We start from the raw sequence: 20,905 nt of genomic DNA on the forward strand, positions 1-20,905 counted from the left end.
GTTCAGGGACTTTGCTGTCTGGTTCACTGCTCTCTCACGCCTAGGACAGTACTTGGTGAGTGGCAGTCTCCAGATAAACACTGTGTTTCCTTCTCCAGTCTCCAGTGGCCTACCCCTCCCTTCTCCCAGAGGTAACACTCACACAGGTAGTAAGCAATTGAGGAGGGAGAAGTATCATGCTAGGTTCAGCCAGTGATACAAATGTGAGTTAAATAAGGACTATCCTCACAGGCCTTTTTTTTTTTTGGTGAGGAAGACTGGCCCTGAGCTAACATCTGTTGCCAATCCTCCTCTTTTTGCTTGAGGAAGATTGTCCCTGAGCTAACATCTGTGCCAGTCTTCCTCTATTTTATATGAGGGACGCCAGCACAGCATGGCTTGATGAGCAGTGTGTAGATTGGCACCTGGGAGCCAAACCCACGAACCCTAAGCTGCTGAAGTGTAACCTGTGAACTTAACCACTATGCCTCTGGGCCAGCGCCCCTCAAAGAACTTTTAATGCCATGCTATAAGGTAGGACACATGAATTCAGAAATAGCTCCTGTAGAAACCAGAACATTCTTCCTGCATTTGCAGGGCCACAGTGTGGCTGGTTATCAGAAGTAGCTGCTGGAATGAACTTTAAGAAGCAGAGCTGGGGCAGGGCTTTCTAGGTGGACAGAATGGTTGAGCCAGAGCTCAGCAGTGGGAACAGTGTTTCTAGGGATTGAAAATAGGTAGTTGAGGGTTGCCTGGACACTCTTATCACAAGAGAGTAGCAAGAGAAGAATAAAGTGGCCAGAGAACAAGACTGTTGAGCCCTTACTATATATAATGAACACTACTAGGCCCTTACGGGAGCAGTGTAGCATGCTACATAAAAAGCTGATATTCTGGAAGCAGGCCACCCTGGATTAAAGTTTAGTTCCCTCTTTTTCTGGCTTTGTAACCTGGGGTAAACCTCTTACCCTCTCTGATATGCGGCTCTTCTCACTTTGGCTACTAGGAAGTTAGGAGCATGGAATTGAGTTCTTGCCTAGACATTCTGCTCTGTTTTAAGAGGTCCTCTTGCCTGTGGGAATTTGAAATAAGCAGCTAAATGATGAGAAATCTAAGACTTTTTGGTTGAAGTCAGGTACATGGTGACACAGTACGAAGTGAACTCATCTTGCCCACCAGATCTGCACTTCTTCCTGTGCCTTGTGGAAAAGCCCATCTTCTCACTCATCAAGACAGAGCCAGGGAGTCACCCACAGTTCCTTGTCCTTTACCCCTGTATCCTTCCAGTCGTCACAGCAAGGTCATTTTACTTCTTTCTGATCTCTTGCATTCATCTGTATCTTAAACCCTCATCACTTCCGCCTGGATTTCTTTCTAGCTGTCGCCTTTCTGCCCTGTCTTCATTCCATTCTCCTCCATCAGGGGCGTCGCCTTCCTAACTCAGCCAGCCGTCTGGATTGGGTTTTGCCCGCCCTGCCTCAGTGATTCCACTGTGCATGGTGGGTTGTGATGGGCAACTTAGCTCTTTCCAGAGTGAACATGCTTCAGAGCACAGCTTGTTTTGCGGGGAAAAAAAATCTTCTTCTTAGTGCCTAGCATGGTGTCTGACACATAAGAGGCTCTCAAAAAAGATTAGTGGAATGTAAATGGATAGGAAATTACTTTTTTATCTTCCCGAAACTAGGAGGACTGAAGCTGCTGTCTGAAGCATTCCTTCTCACCACCTTTCTGTCTGTATCCATTCCAGCATCTGCTCTACAGCCCAGCTGTGAGGGAAGAGAAGCATATGGTTGACTTGAAAGAGGCAGTTGGGATGTGATTGAATGTGTTTGAAATCTATTCATCCCTCTCCCCCCCACCAGAATAGCAGTAATGACACCTTGTATTTGTCTTTTTATTTGTGTTCTCCTTAAGTGCCTCCACAGACATGATGTCATCCAGCGTGGGGCACCGGTAGCCTGAGTGCTAGATGGGAGCACATGATTATCCTCATTTTGTAGAGGCAGAAAGGGAGATAAGGAGTGAAGAAATTTGTCCCAAGTTAGTGAGTTGTTAGTGATGGAAGAGACCAGACTTTGAGCTGAAGTCGTCAGCTCTTTCTCCTCTTTCATAACCAGCAGGTTCTACAGATTGATGTTTTCACGTGTAATCATCAAAAAGGGAAATTGGCAGAAGAAGTGGTGCTGGAAGTTTTCTGTGTATTAACTTTGTCTGTGGGTGTACCTTTTCACTGTTAATTTCCCTAATCTTCCTTCAGTTCTGGTTAAGTGCTCAGAGTGGTATGTCTCACTGGGTTCATTGGGCTGCAATAGCTGAGGCCCGTTAAATGATGTTCTGGGGCCTGCTTTGGACAGAGATGAAGGAGTTGTCACACTTCACTTGGTCAGTTTGGGAATATTATTAACTTCAAGCCACTTTCCTGCTTCACTAACGAATAGGGTGACAACAATAAAATCTTAGCCCTTCTTAAGTTCTATTCTTTACATTCTGTTAAATCCTTTAAAAATGAAATGATTTCTTCTGTTCTAGAAGTCTGGAGTCTGCATAAACTTACGCAGGACAGGAAAATGGCTCACTGGCACTCAATACTCATATTCTTAATTTCTAGGAATTTCTAAATTTTGAAGATTGCAGCCTCTGAAGTGGACTGTTGCAGGGAAACTGCACCTGCATGTTTTATTAAATTCTAGGCTCCTGACAGCAAAGATGACGGCAGAGTGAGGTTGAAAATGAGAGGACGGGAACAGTTAGGACATAGCCAGGATATACGCAGACAGCATGCAAGTTTGGATGGTTGTCTTTCTGTTCCTTTTTTTTGGCAGTCACTCACTCTATTGATCTCTGAAACATCTGTACAGTTTTGTTTTATCAGTCCTCGTTCTTCTTGACCCTTTTCAGCATTTGATCCCCGAGTTATTCCAGCCCCTCTGCCCTCTGCTCCTGTGAAACCTCTCTCTTCTCTTGGCCTCTGTTATGTCAGGAAGAGGTATTCTGAGTCTCCTGTCTTTTCCCTGCCCTTGGCTGCTTCCACCACTATTTGTCTACCATCCACACACATCAATGATTTTCACTTCATTTTGTTCCCTGATGGCATCTTTGCAGACGCATAGCTGTTTTTCCATATCTGGGTATTTCTACTTATTTGCCCTGCTGTCTTCCCAGAACTAATAGCTTAAAAACAAATTGACCTTAGAATGTTTGCAGTGAGAAAGGACCTTCAAGATCATTTGCTTCATTGTCTCATTTTAGCATTAGGTAAACTAAGGTTCAAGGAGATGTTGTGGCTTGTATAATTTCAGTCACCATTTGGTAGGAAATTAGGCTAGAAACCAAGATTCTTGACCCTCTGCACCTCTCACAGCCTCTGTGTTGACTTCTCACACACTGGCTCTTCATCTTCTCCTGTACCATTATTCCCTGGGCAAGGAACTTTAGAGCCATTTGACCCTCACATGTCACTTTCTTTCCCACAAATGAAAGGTCAAATATCCATTCACCAAGACCTACCAATTCTTCCTATGATTTAAAAATTTTATTCAGTAATTTTTAAAATTTACCAACAGTAAAATCCACTTTTTTGGAATATATAGTTCTGTGAGTTTTAACCCATGCATTGATTCATGTAACTACCACTAGAAACAGCATACAGACCAATCCCTCATCCCTCACCCTTCAAATTCCATGGTACCGCCTCCTTGTAGTCAAACCCTCCCCCATCTCTAACTCCTGGCAACCCTGATCTCTGTCATTAGAGGTTTGCCCTTTCCAGAATATCAAACAAGTGGGATTATTTAGACTATACTCTTTTGAGGCCAGCTTCTTTGATTTTGCATAATGCATTTGAGATTCATCCATGTTGTTGTGTGTATCAGTAATCTGTCCCTTTTTATTACTAAGCAGTATTCCACTGTATGGATATACCACAGTTTGTTTACCTATTCACCCACTGCATTCCCAGCAAGAGTGTGTAAGGGTCCTAGTTCTGCATCTTTGTCAGCATTTGGTATTGCTGTTTTAAAAATTTAGTCATTCTGATAGGTGTGTAGTGGTATCTTGTGATTTTAATTTGCATTTCCTTAATGATTAATGATGTTGAACATCTTTTCATGTGCTTATTTGCCGTTCTTCTCGCTGTCATGTATATCTGTATATCTTCTGCCCATTATGATGTTTGTTATACCTGTAGTCATTATCATAATCCTGTTCCAGGTGGTTGTTGTGCCTAGCTTTTTATATCAACACGGTTGCCCATGCACCACAGTATATTCCAGAGGTCAGGGCACTGAGCTAGGAACTTTGTATACCTAATCTCATTTTATCCTTACAAATCTTTGTGAGATGGGTAGTATTTTCTGTTTTTAGGGAGGAGAAATAAAGACCCTGTGTTCAGCAGATATTTATTGAGTCCCTAGCATATACTATAAGCAAGTTATTATATCCGTTTACTAGTTCTCTGACTTAGGGCAAGTCATTTACTCTGAGTTAATTTTTTTATCTTAAATAGGGATCTATATCATGATGTTTTCTCTCAGAGTTATTGAGTGAGGGTTGTAAAGAAGATTGTAGGAAACATGCTCAGCAGCAGGTCTGGCCGATGGTGTGTACTGAGAAAACACTAGCAACGGCTGCTTCTGTTGTTCTCTTCAAACACCTCATACTGTCCTGAGGCTGTTTCTGCCCCTCACTGGCTACCTCCATCTGGAAAATTGCCCCTTGGTGGGTCTCCTACTCCACTCTGGATCAAATATTAGAACCAATACAAGATTCAGCATTTTTCTTTTAAGAAACATGTTTCTCTGTTTCCTCTGTGTAGCTCACTCATGGATTGGCATCAGTTGGTCAAAAAAGATGGGATTGGACCAATTTTGCAAAGCAGACCTACAATGCTGCAGTTACTACTGCTCCCTTATCCCTCCGCAAAAGGCGAAAAGGACCAGTTACCCTGGAGATTGCTGGTAGCTAACCTGGGTGTTCTGTTCCTAAATTTACATTTCATACTTGAAATACCTAATCTTAGGCAATGCAAAAGGAGTCGTGCAGGGGGACTCTATTTCTCATAGCAGTGGTGTATGTAGTTTTGCTGGAATTTTTTTTTGTCATTTACTAGTCATTTAATCAAATTTTTTCTTCATTGGCCAGATAATTTGGGATGATTTCCAGGAAACTAGAAATACTTTTGAAGAGATGTTGCTGTTTGAAATGAGAGTTTAAGATTTTCTAAAGTCAGTAACACAAAAGTTAAAAGAGCCAAATATTTTACTTTGAGTCCATTCCAGCTCCAGTGTTTATGTAAAGAAAGTCTGACTTTTACTGATATCATAAAGGTTTGATCTAGTTGGCAACGTTGTTCTGTTTACGGTAGGATGGAAAGAGGAAATCATAGTAGTAAAAAAAAAAAATCATGGTACAAAGATGGCTTTTTACAAATTGTCAAGTCTTCTCTTCTGGACTCTGAGGCTTCGTATATGGAAGCCGGTGTGTGGTTACAGAGGGCTCCCTGGTTTTTCCTGTTTTAGGAAAGCTAGAGCATGTCCTCACTTAATCCTTCAATTGTTAACCATGAATCTGGTGCCTACCATGTGCCAGGTCCATTTTCTGTATTAGTCTCTTTAATCCTCACAGCAACCCTTTGAAATTAAAGGTAGCCCCATTTTACAGATGAAAACACTGTGTGGAGAGGCTGTTTGACCTACCCAGTGTAAACTCAGAAGGAGGTGGTGTTGAGCCCTGGTTTTCTGACTGCCTGCTGCTCTTATTGGTGCCCCCTCCACCACAGTCTGCCTGTCATGGAGGCAGGACAGCTGCTCCCCACTGCTCACCAAGAAGGCCAGCACACCGTCTCCCAACGTGGCATCTGTTTTCTTCCTGGGGGCTGTTTTGGACCTAAGGTCAGCGCTTGACTACCACAAACTCTGGGATTGGGCAGTTTTATTTTGTCCAGAAGGCCCATTATAGAAATAACATGAACTTAGAAGTCAAAGATAACGTTCAGGTGGTGTCTCCACCATTTTATTTTGTTGCCTATGTGATTTTTGGCCAAATTACTTAAACTCCCAGAGGCTATTTCAGCAATAAAATGGGAGTAACGCATGCCCGGAGAGATGACGGGAGGATTAGAATTAATGCAATAGAGCACTTAGCATGACACATTGCAGGAACTTAGTAACCGGTAGATACTATTATTGTTACTACTGGGGGGTCTTCTAGCTGGTCTTGGGGGACTGAAGAAGCTGCTAGAGTAGTGGTTAAGAATATGGATTCTGGGGTAAACCACTTGGGTCCAAATCCCTGTTCTACCACTTAGCCCTTGTGTGACTGTGCACAACTTAATTGCTTTCTGTGCCTTAATTTCCTCCATCTGTAAAATAGGTATGGTAATAGTTCCCACCTCATAGGGATAAACAGCTGTAAAGAGGCAAATAAGAACTGTCAGGAGGGTGAGTTGGAATGACCTCATTTTGGTCATCTGGTGCCATTGTTTCTTTCAGTGACATGATCTGAGCCTCCTTGAAATTTACGGTAACATTTCTTCTTCCTGCTCACGTTGAAAGAATTTCAATGCCAACAGAAATGTTCAGTATCATGTTTTTACTAGAAATATGGATTAAATTATCATAAAAATTACTGTTGTCTCCTAAGAAATGGAATTAATTAATCTAAAAAGGACATCTTTTTGTATAGAGAATACCTAAGTATTTTTTGTAGAATTACTACACGTAAAATAAGGTATAGTAAATAACAATCTCATCTTATAGGTGAAAATATAAAAAACATAACCAGCTCTGTGTTTAAGAAAAAAACAAACCAAAGCACTGTTTCACTGAAATGATTTGACTCTCCTGCTTGAATCTTGAATTTGGCTGGGGTGCATTTAACTTAATTTTTTCCCTCTTCAAGATGACAGCAATAAGATGGGAGTGTAGATATGAGTCCATCAGGGGGAAAACTGTCTGTGAACTTAACATAGGTCTCGAAATCCCGTTTGACTTCCGCCTGTGGGCAGTGTGTGGTGCTGACTGGGTCGCCATTGTTGTTCTGCAGTCTGTCCTGATGTCCTGTGACTAACGTGGTCCAGCTGTCTGGGTCACTACTTTGGGGTACTATTTATTTGCAGTAGTGATGCTACAAATAGGAAAAGCTTTTCCTTTCGTTGGTTGAAAGCTTTGCTGGTAATTAGCAAAACAAGCATGCCTCTTTTTTTGGAGAGAGACTGGAAAGGCGGCTAAAGAGTCAATTGTACACAAGCACTTTGGGAAACAATTTGGCATTACTTAGAAGAGTGGAACATGTGCAATCCCAAAGCCCAGCTCTCCTCTCCCAGGTATATACTCTGGAGAAACTCTTGCTGTGTGCACCAGAGGACGAGGACTAGTATGTAAATGACAGTATTATTCATAATAGCAAAAACTGAAAAATCCCCCGATGATCCTCAGCAGGAAAATAGAGCCCTAAATTGTGGGTATGTTCACACAATGAGAACTATATAGTGGTGAAGAATCAACTATAGCCACATGAGTCACAGAGATGACTCTCAAAATCAATCTTAAGAGGGAAGTCTTAGCATATACAGTCTGGTTTCATTTATATTAGGCTTGAAACCAGGTAAAATGCAGCAACATTGAGAATACATATGGGGTAAAACCATAAAGAGGAGCAAAGGAATGATTCACTCACGGTTGAGGCTAGTGGTTACCTGTGGGTGGCAGTGGGGAATGGAGGGGAGAGGTTATCAGGAAGGGGCATATCGGTCTTCCACAAAACCCAAAAAACAACAAACACAAAGAAACCCCCCCAAAACCAAAAAAACAAAAACCCAGCACCACCACTGAGTATTAGGTATATGGAATTTATTTTCTTATTCTTTAAGCTGACATATGTTATTGTATCAATTATCACTGCATAACAAGTTACCTCAAAGGTTAGCAGCCTAAAACACTGATAAACATTATCTCTCACGTTTTCTGTGTTGGTCCGGAAATTAGGAGCAGCTTAGCTGGGTGGTTCCAACCTGGGATCTCTCGTGGAGTTGCAGTCAAGATGTCAACTGAAGCAGCCGGCATCTGAAGGCTGGACTGGTCTGGAGGGTCTGCCTCGAGAGGCTTACTCACCTGGCTTTTCCGGAGGCCTCAGGTCCTCACCATGTGGCCCTCTCTCTAGAGCAGCTTGAGTGGCCTCGTGACCTGGCAGTCAGCTTCCCTGCCAAGACAGAGTGAGAGGGAAGCTGCTTTTTTGACCTGGCCTTTGAAGTCACACTCCGTCATTTTCCCAATATTGTCTTGGTTATAAATGCCAGCCTTACTCAGTGTGGCAGGGGGCTACACAAAAGCATGAATACCATGAGGCACGGATCACTGGGGGCCATTTTGGAGGCTGGCTACCATGGTTATATACTTTTTAATATAATATACTTCGTAATAACAAGTTGTTAGAGATAAGCTAAACTGGTAAGCTTATTTTCTTTAGTAATGATGCAGACGTCCATTTAAATGAGAATTACTGTAAATGCTGAATGTGTTACCAATCAGTATGGGGTTGAAGAAATGTCACTGGTGTAAACAGAGTAACTGAGTGGCAGGAGCCTGCCTCACAGGAATGTCCATGGGGCGGGAGCAGGGGGCAGTGAGGAGAGGAACTTCAGTGCTACTTACGTCAGGGTGTGTGGTGTAGAGAAGGGATCCTGTGTGCCTAGACTTCATTCTACCTGTACTTAGATCTAGCGCAAATCTGAGACTCCTGAATTTGAAGAGAATTCTCCAGAGCAAGGGCCATTGGTAGCTTCCTGGGCTCACTGTGATATTAAAATCCCTGCTAGCTTGACACATTCCCTCCAAGACCACCTTTAATGGAAAAGGAGAGAGAGTCCACCCCACATGGCCTTCCCCTACATGTAAAGATGTAGCTAGAAATGAACTAGGCAAGTAAGGGTAGGAGTTCCAGCTTAAAAATTCATTAAGCAGTTGCATTCTACTCCATAATGCACATTTGTTTTAATGTTAACAACTTTTACATTACCGATTCATTTGCTTCTCCTCCCCTCACCAAACTCTTGGAGTAAAGTTGATGTTTCCAAAGGTACATCATGTTTTTTTCCTTGGTTTTATGTAGCTCTTGGCAGAACTTCTTGGTGAGTATTCCTGGGGTCCAAGCGCACCCATCTGTGAGGCACTGAGTCACATCCTGTCTCCTTTGTGGGTTGCAACGCCTTGTGAACAGGTGTTCCAACCCCCAGGTGAGGAAGCAGCTTGGAGAAGTTCTCTTGATTTTTAACCAAGCTAAGGAGTAGAGGAGATAGGACTGAAAGCCAGGTGCAGTGGAACCCTGGCTAGCTTTCCTCAGGCCTTTGTACCCCAGCACTGTCACACGTTAGACGTCGATACCTCTGCACATTTGTGTGTGCAGAACTTTGTTGATCAGCCGATGAAGGGCCACTTTAGGTCATCATATAGGGACACTACGTTCTTCCCAGTTGTGTTTTGGCTGCTGCTTCCATCTTTATTGGTGGAACAGTGTCTATGCCATTATATTCTGTTGTATTTTGCATTTTATAAAAATGAATGGAAGATCCCCAACAGCAAGTAAAAATTGCCTTACTAAAAGTAATTGTAGTAATGGGTAGTCATAATTATAGTATTAATGGTACTATTAAGAATGATTGTTAATATACTCTCTCAGGAAACAAACTGCAGCACGCACCCCCAGCCCTCCCAATGGCATGTGAATGTGTTGTTTGGCCATTTGGCTTTGAGGTTGGTTTTCAAGAGAACATCATGTTGGGGGGCATGGGGACCACCTGTATGGTGAGACAAGCCCTGAGCTTGGGGTCAGAAGACCTAAGTAGGAGTTTATCCCTGGTGTTTTCTGATTGAATGTCCTTGTCATGCATCATCTCTGACACTTAGCTGCCTCCTCTGGAAAATGGAATCAGTAAATTCTGCTAACCTCCCAGGGCTGTGGGGATTATCAAATGTAATAGATGATGCCAAAATGTAAGGTGCGGTGGAGGCATTGTGAAGATGACTTGCAGGCCACAGTGCCGCTGTGCCCTCTAGCATGTGTTGTAGTTAAGAAGAGTAGTAGATCGGGTCTGAATACCTTTGCCTGCAAGGACTCCAGGAGGATTTGCAGTTCTGGTGTGGCTCTAAGAGTGTACGTGCGTGCCTTCTTAGTGTGGCCTCAGAAATCCAAAGTCAGTGAAGCGCAGGCCCTTGAAGCTTCAGTTTTTATTGAGTGGAAGTTTGGGCTACAACACTACCCTGAAATTGATGTGAGTTAAAAGAAACTCACTGAGGAATTCCTTTGTTCCAGAAGTTCCTAGTGTGGGTAAGGCTAACGGTCGTTCCTCACATTCAGTGTGTGGTGGGATCATTTTTTTCTCTTTTCGTTTTTCTCCCTGCTTAAAAAACAAAAAGAGCAGTATTTTAATCTAGAGGCTTGTCTCATGTATATATATATATATAGACACACACACATACATTTTCTCAACTGAAATAGCATTAACTTAATAAAAATTCTTGGTGATAACATGTTGTTTTGCTTATTCTTGCAGGGTGAGGGCAGCATGAACGATCCCTGAATGTTCCTTTGGGTATATTTAGCCGCTCGTTTTTGATTAGGAGAGAGAAGACGGCCATCCACTGGAAAGGTAAGTAAAGACTTCTGTGTGGCTTGTTATTATGAAAATTTTCAACCATACTGAAGAGTTAAAAGAAAGTACAGTGAGTTCCTGTGTATCCACTCCCTACATTTAGCAGTCATTAGCATTTTGCCACATTGTGCGTGAGTGTGTGTGTGTAGGTTTGTACACTTTTCTCCTGAAATGGGAAAATAAGTTGCAGACACCATGACCTTTTATCCTAAGTTCTTGAGGATGCAGCTCCTAAAAATAAGGATTTTCTCCACTGAGCAGCATTTTAGAAGATTCATAAACTATGTGACATAGAATCATTTAATTAAACAGTTGTAATTTCCTGTTAAAAGGTGTAATTTTGAACTTCTGCTCCCTTGATAGCTAATATAAATAAAGTCAGATTTAAAAAAATCTTTAAACAGTGATTTATTTAATGGACAGCTATGCGATATGAATTTGTTTGATATGAGAAACTTTGGAATATAAAGCAGTGGGATTTGCACTGTACATGTACCCTGTATAAGAGAGGATTACTGTGCTTTCTTCGTTCCTCCTGGTCTGCCCATCTGCCCCACTGTGGCTGATGTGTATTGTTAGATCACTGGATCTGATTACGACTCTTGCCTTCTTCCTGATCAGCGTTCATGAATAGACTAGTCTCTATGACCTAATGGAATTAAAGGGCTTCATTGATTTTTTTAACCTGAACTTACAGGAGAATGTGAAAAGACTACGAGTGGTAATGTCAAGTTGAGGTCACTATGTTAAAATCAACAATCAGGAGAGTCAGAATGGTTTCCTGAACCGTTGATTACCTGAATTGAAACTACATAAAATCTTCAAATGTCTTCAGCTGTGAGGATCGTTGTAGATTGTTACACGTTGTAGCCAATTACCCAATTGATTCTTACAGCACTGTGGTTGTTGCAGGGTGGCTGTCACCTGTTCTACATTCTAATCTCAGTTACGTTTTATTTACAGTACGTTCCTCAAGTGGTCCCTGAGTGTCTAAGCATTTCTTCATAGATGTTTATGAACTGGAGTTCCCATTTAGAGCGTTATTTTAAAAGAAGTCTATTTAAGTGAGCCTTTAGGGCAGCAGAGCCTTCTTGTATTCTCGTTTTTGATTTAGAACAAAAAGTTAGTGATGGCAGCAAAATTTCTTTAAAAGACAATGACATTTTGAAGGAGTTGTGACTGGAATTATAGGTAGTTTAGAATGATCTAGTTTGCTTTTTTGCTCTTCGGCCTCTGTCTGGCTGTGCTTTGAGAAGAAGAGGAGGGGTGGGTGGGACTCTACAGGAGGCAAAAAGGCTTTGAAGGATGGACGAAGGGAAGGCCTCTGGGGCCCCTTTTGGGGCCTTCATGTGGCTCCCTGGCCCAGGACCACTTAGATATGGGGTAATTTTTAAAAATTTTCTATTGAAATAGACCATACATACAGAAAATACTCATTTTAAGTGTACAGCTAAATATAGTTTCACAAACTGAACACACCCATGTAACCAGCACCGAGATCAAGAAACAGAACATTACCCCCACAGCCTCATGTCTCCTTCTAGAAGCTAGACACCACTTCGCGCCCTGGGTAACTATTCTCTTGATCTCTGGCACATAAATTAGTTTTGCCTGTTTTTCTGTGTGTGTGCGTGTGTGATATAGCGTGCAGATTGTACTCTTTTGTGTCTGGCTTTTCTCATTCAACAGTGTATTAGAGAGATTCCTCCATGTTATTGAATATGGTTACAGATTGCTCATTTTCATTGCTGTAGAGCATTCCATTGAATGAGAATACAACAGTTCATTCTACTACATGTAGGTAATTTTTTGAGGTTCCCCCATGCAGGCCACCCTGTGGCAGAAATGAAGATTACACAAGGTTTTATTCTCACTGTGATTACGGCTGAGACAGTCCCAGGTTGTCCAAACTCTGCCCAGCTTCTGCTGTGATGTGAAGGAGGAATCCAGACAGCAGATAGAAGATTGAGACACAGTTGGGTGATATGTCTGGGGTGTTTCAGTTCCGTAATGATTCCTGCTGCTTTCCCTGTGACTCACGATGTCCCTTTTCACTTTGTTCCCTGCTGACACATGTTTTCTACATCCTCTTTGCCATTGTTACTCTCTCTACAGCCCCTCCCAAGAGACTGTGCAGAATAATCAAACAACAGTTAATCGATGAATATTTAAAGTTTATTAGGTGTTGTTATTAGGTATTAGATGAAAGGCAAAGAATTGAAAGTCATGGGCTTACTCTCGAGGAGCCTATGTTGTGGTTACGGATTCTGTGTTACCTGTGGGTACGGATATGGGCCACATCCCTGGAAACCAGTTGTACTGGAGAATCCAGGATGTAAATTCAATGGCTTTCATGGGCCAGGCTAGTAATAACATGACTGAAATTAGTGAGGGGTTCTTCAGTAAGAAGTGATGGGAACTGTGGAGAATGAGTATATATGCCTCTTTTTGACCTAACAAAACATGTCTGGCTGAATTTAGCAAGTCCACCGATTTCCAACCGTTAGGGAATAGAGTGGTCATTATAAGATAGTGGTTTCCATGGGATTTGGATGTTTTTGTAGCTGAATTCTGTTTTTGTAAATAAAGTTGTTTTTTTTTTAAGGTTGGCACCTGAGCTAACATCTCTTGCCAGTCTTTTTCTTTTTTTCCTCTTCTCCCCAAAGACTTGCAGTACATAGTTGTATATTCTAATTGTAGGTCCTTCTGGTTGTGCGATGTGGGATGCCCCCTCAGCATGGCCTGATGAGCCATGTCTATGCCCAGGATCCGAACTGGTGAAACCCTGGGCCACTGAAGCGGAGTGCATGAACTTAACAACTTGGCCACAGGGCCAGCCCCTGATAAAGTTTTATTTAAACACAATCATGCTCATTTGTTTATGTATTGTCTGTCACCATTTTTGGGTTATAGCAGCAGAGTTGAACAGTTGTAAAAGAGACCAGTGTTGAGTAGTTGTGACAGTGACCATACGGCCCACAAAGCATAAAATATTTACCATCTGGCCCTTTACAAGAAAGTTTGCCAACTCGTGCTTTACTTCATAAAAGCAAGGACGTAATACAGGTATATCTCATTTTATTGTCTTTCAAGATAGTGTGTTTTTTGCAAATTGAAGTTTGGTGGCAACCCTGCATCGAGCAACTCTGTTGGTGCCATTGTTTCAAGAGCATTTGCTTACTTCATGTGTCTGTGTCACATTTTTGTAATTTTCACAATATTTCAAGGTTTTCATTATTGTTATCTTTGTTATAATGATCTGTGGTCAATGATCTTTGGTGTTACTATTGAATTGTTTTAGGGTGCCACGAAATGCACCCATGTAAGATGGTGAACTTAATTTATAAATGTGTGTATTCTGACTGCTCTACTCACTGTTCCCTGATTCTCTCCCTCTCCTTGGGCCTCCCTATTCCTTGAGATACAACAATATTGAAATTAGGCCAACTGGTAACCCTACAATGGCCTCTAAGTGTTAAAGTGAGAACAGTTGCACATCTCTCACTTTAAATCAAAAGCTAGAAATGGTTAAGTTTAGCGAGGAAGGCATGTTGAAAGCCGACACAGGCTGAAAGTTAGGCCTCTTGCTCCAAATGGTTAGCTAAGTTGTGAATGCAAAGGAAAAGTTCTTGAAGGAAGTTAAAAGTGTTACTCCGGGAAACACATGAATAATGTGAAAGTGAAACAGCCTTGTTGCTGATGTGGAGAGAGTTTTAGTGGTCTGGATAGAGGATTCAGCCAGCCACGACATTCCCTTAAGCCGAAGCCTAATCCAGAGCAAGGCCCTGACTCTCTTCAATTCTCTGAAGGCTGAGAGAGGGGAAGAAGCTTCAGATGAAAAGTTTGAAGCTAGCAGAGGTTGGTTCATGAGGTTTAAGGAAAGAAGCCGTCTCCATAACATAAAAGTGCAAGGTGAAGCAGCAAGTGCTGAGGTAGAAGCTGCAGCAAGTTATCCAGAAGATCTGGCTGGGATAGTTAATGAAGGAGGCTACACTGAACAATAGATTTTCAATGTAGCTGAAACAGCCTTCCATTGGAAGAATATGCCATCTAGGACTTTCATAGCTAGAGAGGAGAAGTCACTGCCAGGCTTCAGAGAATGAAAGGACAGGCTGACTCTTGTTAGGGGCTCATGCCACTGTTAACTTTAAGTTGAAGCCAATGCTCATTTACCATCCTGAAAATCCTAGAGCCCTTAAGAATTACACTACTCCTGCCTGTGCTCTATAAATGGAACAACAGAGTGTGGATGACACCACATCTGTTTACAACATGGTTTAGTGAATATTTTAAGCCCAATACTGAGACCTGCTGCTCAGAAAAAAAGACTTCTTTCAAAATATTACTGCTTATTTACACCTGGTCACTCAAGAGCTGTGATGGAGATGTACAACAAGGTTAATGTTTTTGTGCCTCCTAACACAACATCCATTCCACAGCCTATGGATTAAGGATTAATTTTGACTTTCAAGTCTTATGACTTAAGAAATACATTTTGTAAGGCTATAGCTGCCATAGATGGTGATTCTTCTGATGGATCTGGGCAAAGTAAATTGAAAACTTTTTGGAAGGGATCCACCATTTTAGATACCATTAAGACATTTATGATTCATGGGAAGAGGTGAAAATATCAACATTAACAGGAGTTTGGAAGAAATTGATTCCTGTCCTCATGGATGACTTTGAGGAGTTCAAGCTTCAGTGGAGGAAGTAACTGCAGATGTGGTAGAAATAACAAGAGAACTAGAATTAGAAGTGGGGCCTAAAGATGTGACTGAATTGCTACAATCTCATGATAAAACTTTAACTGATGAGGAGTTGCTTCTTATGAATGAGCAAAGAAAGTGATTTTTTGAGATGGAATCTACTCCTGGGGAAGATGCTGTGAAGATTGTTGAAATGACAACAAATGATTTAGACTATCACATACACTTAGTTGAAAAGCAGCAGTAGGTTTGAGAGGATTGACTCTGATTTTGAAAGAAGTTCTACTGTGGGTAAAATGCTATCAAACACCATTGCATGCTACTGAAAAATTGTTTGTGAAAGGAAGAGTCAGTGGGTGTGGCAGACTGCATTATTGTCTTATTTTGAGAAATTCCCACAGCTGCCCCAACCTTTAGCAACCACCACCCCTAATCAGTCAGCAGCCATCAACAGCGAGTCGAAAGATTATGACTCGTTGAAGGCTCAGGTCATGGTTAGCATATTTTAGGAATAAAGTATTTTATTAAAGTATGTACATTGCTTTTTTAGACATAATGCTATTGCACACTTAATAGGCTACTGTATAGTGTAGGCATAAGTTGTATATGCACCGGGAGACCAAAAAATTCGTGTGACTTGCTTTATTGCGATATTCGCTTTATTGTGGTGGTCTGGACCTGAACCCGCAGTGTCTCCAAGATATGCCTGTAATAATCACCTCTGTAGTCATAAAATTAGTGTTGATGCCTTTATTTACTCATTTGTCCAACAAATATTTACAGTGTCTATTGTATGTCAGGCATAAAACAGTCATAGTCAGATGTGGTTCTTGCCCTTGTTTGATTTACAGGAGGCTCCTGTGAACTTGAAGTTCCATTCTAAGGTTGTGCTTTCTATAAATCAAAACAAAAGTGTAATATGGAACTAGAATTGCCATATCTTTCGTTTAAAACTAATACATTGGCTATATGTATTAATTTTATAAATTTGGCGAACACTTATTCTACATAATCTAATGGTTACTTTAGTTATAAGGAGGATGTATGAGGGTGATGTGCATAGAAATGATCATGGGTTTAAAAGTCCTAATTGTGTGCATGTGGTAACACCAGACTGTTTGAAGGCAGCATGTCTGGATAGGGCCTTGAGCTTTGAAGTACTTAGCACAGCAAGCTGGGCAGACCTCCACTTGTGTGCTGCTTTAGTGATAATAAACCTAGACAGAAAGAACATCACACGGAGGTAATAAAGTTTGGAGTGTAGTGTAATGAATTAATCTATCTCTGTTGGTGTGCTGATTCCAGGTTGTAAAAGTTTGTTTCTTCTTAATAGGAGGCTAAAGAGAGCATTGTAATGAACATAGAAAATATTTCTTATATTTCTCTAAGGAACTTGAGGCTGGTTTTTAACATTGTTTTGAGTCGATTAGCATTTTCGTGCATGCTCATCTGTGTTGTATGAGTGGACACTCGGGGACTGTGCATGACTGCTCCCTCGCTACCCCCAGCCTAGTCTCAGACAGATAAAAAGGAAATGAGTCCGCTCATATCAATAAGCCACCATAAGCCATGATGGCTGCGTTGCCTTCTTCCAGCCCGAGAGGTCTTTTAGGAAGTGAGATTGGATGTTTGTTTGGAAGTTGTAGTTATAGTTATTTAACTGTATGTGATAATTTGAGGATGGGAAAATGCATGAAGCCTTGGTAATGTTTACACATTGCCTTGGGAACCTTTGGACATCAGATGGAATGCAGTTTGCCACCTTTTGAGGCAGTGATCTGGGTGACCAACAGGGACCATGAGTCCTCTGAAATCTGAGACTCTTGTGAGGATTTGTCTGAAGGGACCACTGAGAAGGAAAGCTGGATGGCGCAATGAGTAGTTTAATGAATGTGATTGAAACTCCATACTGGTTGGTTTTGTTGCCAAAATTAATAAATAAACTTAAGCTGTAGTTCCTCTTCTTTATGAGGAAGAAATGATATATATCCATTCATATCTTCTGCTTCTTGGGTTAAAATGTTTTTAAAAATCATATTCTATTCTTCATCTTAGTAATTTTTTATAGTGGTTTGGATTTAGAGTTAAATGAAAATTGAAAATTGAGAAGATTGGGAGAAAATAAACATCACGGTTTTTTCCTTACAGAGCTGGAAACTGCAGGCTTAACTGCTTTGGTTAAAAATAAAGTTTTATGAAACAGATTTGATGATAGGCCAGATCTCTTGATCTTTGGCATTAGAAAAACTAGATCTTCTGTTCTACTTAATATGGAGTTCTTTTTGTCAAGAACTCCAGCCTCAGGAGTGTTTAATTTGTCAAGGCTGGTTAATAAAAATTTACTTTCTCAGTCTCTCAAGTTTTATTTTCAGAGAGGAGAAGGTACTGAAGTGCAGATGAATATAGCTTGATGGAATGAAATGTGTTGTAGGAAGAATATCAGGATGATTCTCTTGGTTGCAAGTGATAGAAAACTCAATTCAAACTATCTTAAGTGAAAAAACTTATTGGCTCAGGTAATTGAAAGTCTGGAGATGGATCTGACTTCAGGAAGAGTTTGATTGGGAATCCAAAGGGTATCATGAGGATCCTTCTTGGCTGCGTATTCTTTGGCTACAAATGGAGACCTCCAGTAGCTTCAGGCTCACATCATTACAGTGATCAACCAAGATACTGCACAAACAACATTCCTGGCCCTGTGCCTAGAGCTGGACCAGTCACAGTGGCCAGGGCTTGTCCTGATTGGATTTCCCAAAGTGTATGCTTCACCCCTAGAGCCTGAGGTCAGCACATCTTCAGCTGAAGATGAAGCACTGATTGATGACAGTGGGGAAGGGTTCCCTCCAGAGGTGAATCAGGGTAGTTACCAGGAGGGTCAGTGAGTGCTGGGAGGGAAACTATTATTATTATTATTATTAATGTATCTTTTTATGGTTTGCAAAGCATTTTCAGGTATATTCTCTTGTTTGACCTGAAAGAAGCATCAGGGAGGCAGGATAAAGAAGCGATTAAGAACATGAATCCTGGGACCAGACTGCATGGGTTCAATTATTAGCCACGTAAGATTTTGACAAATTCCCCCCCGCCCCAGTTTCCTCAACTGTACAATGGGGATAAAGGTATTTACTTTATAGGGTTCTGGGAAGGACTGGATTAATAGGTATTTGTAGGCCATTTGGAACAGTGCCTGATGGCACACTAGTCTCTCTGTTCCTCGTTGTTGTTGTTAATTTTTAAAACAGCCCTGCCAGTAGGGAAGTGTCCTCTGTTTGACAGTCGAGGAAGCTGAGGTCCAGAGTCACATGGCCTGCGAGTGTGGTACCGACAGCAGTGAGGTCTCCCGACTTCTTCCCTGTCCCCACACTTGCCTTTGTGTAATGGTCGTGGGGCGTTTACATTAATAATAAATCAAGGAAGCAGAGAGGGAAAAGTCCCCTAACAAGTAGGCCTGTTGTTTGGGAGTGCCTCAGTGTACAAGAAGGGCAGCATTCCTCATATATTCTATTTTCAAGTTCATCTTCAGCTTCCAGGCATATTTAGGAAGCGTTACTGCGAGCAGATTCACGCTGGCATTGTTCCACCCTGGTGGGCACATGCTTGGCACCGTCAGCCATATCCAGGGTTGGCACTTACTCGGGAAATATTTGCTGATTGTTTAATCAGATCCAGTATTCTGAGCTTTAGGGGAAACTAAGATTTTTGTGGTCAGGAGGTGATTTAAACCTGTCAGTGTGATGTGAGAACCTGATTTCTGACTCAGAGCTGTGGACCACCCCAGAATGCTGCTTCTAGGACCTTTAGCCAGCTCTGTCCAGAAATAGACACCATTTTCCTCATTAAAAATATTTTCCCACAATGTTGAGAATGTTTTGTGGGGAAATTACTCAAATGACTTAATGAAAGGAGGCTTGCCCTGGGGACTGAGACTTTGCTATGACCCAGACATTTAGGGAGGTTATGTTGCTTTCTGAGGAGAAAAACAATGATTTCTTTGTACTTACTGTGGACTCAAGACGCTGGAAACTTAAAGTATCTCTGTGAGTAATCTGTGACATTCCCCCCAAATATGCAGCTATACATGCAAGGGAAAACTTAACAGAAACCACAATTTTGGCTTTCCCTGCAGTGCTTTTGAGGAAAAACGGTGCTATTCAGTATTCCCAAAGCTTGCTTCGTGGTCAGACCCACCCGCTCCACTGCATGAAGAGCTCTGCCCTGTAGGGGCGTGTCCTCCCCCGCTGCCACTGTGCCTGGTGTGTGGGAGGCACTCAGATATTTCTTGAATGAACAAAGCTATCTGAACTGTGCTTTTGTCTTCATTTTTAATTTCTTTTGACAAGAAATTGTTTACCATGTAGATGTCTTCAGGAATTTCAGCTCTGAGTCTTACGTTACCTTCCGTGTCTGAACATATTGGATTATATTGTTTCTTTAGATGAAAGTGGTGGTGTTTTGAGTATTGATTCCAACACCTGGTTTTACAATGATGCTTATATTCCAAATAATAACACCTATTCAGAGAATAAAGAGATTAGCTACTAATTTGGTAAAAAGACCCTCGGTTTGCCAAGTGCTTCTGGGAATTATCATAGGTTCTTAGATTTAATCCCACTTACTTGTTCTTAGCTCCCTGGGAGCTTTCTGCCTTGCTGAGTAGTCTGGGATTGAAGATTAATAGTTTCTTCGTTGTTTTTAACCTGACCTATTAATACCTGGGAAAACAAGGTCAACCTTGTTTCCTGGCATGTCAGCATTAATAATAATAATATTACTACTCACAATGTGATGGGCACTACCCTGGGCTCTTTTGTTGATTATCCTATTTAATATTCGCAGCACCTCTGTGACCATTGTTTTATAGATGATGAAACTGAGGCACAGCCAGGATGTGGCTGAGTGGCCACAGACCTGCACGTGGTGCTCGCATGTGCTGTACTGCCAGTGGGTGTGGGCCAGCATGCAGGCCGGGGCTCTCAAACCCTGTGTGTTGGCATCACCCCGAGGGCTTTACCATGTCCAGGTACACAGCCTCACCGCTGCCCCCACTCCTCATGCTCTTAGTTACTTGGCGTAGGGTCTCAGGTGAAATTACTGTGCATTCAGGATTGAGAACCTTTGAACTAGAGCAGTGGTTCTTAAAATTTGGACCCTGGAACAGTGGCGTCAGTGTCACCAGGTAACTTGTTAGAAGTATAAATTCCTAGGTCCCACCCAAACCTACTGAATGAAACTCTGAGTGTGAGATCAGCATCCAGTGTTTTAACAAGCCCTTCTCATGATTCTTTTTTTTATTGTAAAAAACATAAAATTTATCATCATAACCATTTTTGAGTATACAGTTCAGTAATGTTAAGTATATTCACATTATTATGAATCAGATCTCCAGAACTTTCTCATCTTGCAAACCTGAAATTCTATTCCCATTCAACAGCGACTCTCTCTTTCTCCCTCCCCCAACCCCTGGTGACCAGCATTCTACATGGTTTCTATGAATTTGGCTACTTCAGATTCCGCATATAAGTGAAACTCCAGGTGATTCTCATTCATGCTGAAGTTTGAGAGCCACTGAGCTCCA

At 41.7% G+C, this 20,905-nt stretch overlaps 1 protein-coding gene across 23 annotated transcripts in view; it reads left to right on the forward strand.

Moving 5' to 3' along the window:
* SGMS1 (sphingomyelin synthase 1) overlaps positions 1 to 20,905 on the forward strand; it is a 279,380-nt gene that overhangs the window by 21,083 nt on the left and 237,392 nt on the right. For all 23 annotated transcript variants that reach the window (XM_070224814.1, XM_070224972.1, XM_070224804.1 and 20 more), the window contains exon 2: positions 10,526 to 10,621. The gene's annotated coding sequence lies outside the window, so the exon portion shown is untranslated. The remainder of the gene's footprint in view (positions 1 to 10,525; positions 10,622 to 20,905) is intronic.

The sequence above is a fragment of the Equus caballus genome, chromosome 1 (genome assembly GCF_041296265.1).
Source record: "Equus caballus isolate H_3958 breed thoroughbred chromosome 1, TB-T2T, whole genome shotgun sequence".
Lineage (NCBI taxonomy): Eukaryota > Metazoa > Chordata > Mammalia > Perissodactyla > Equidae > Equus > Equus caballus.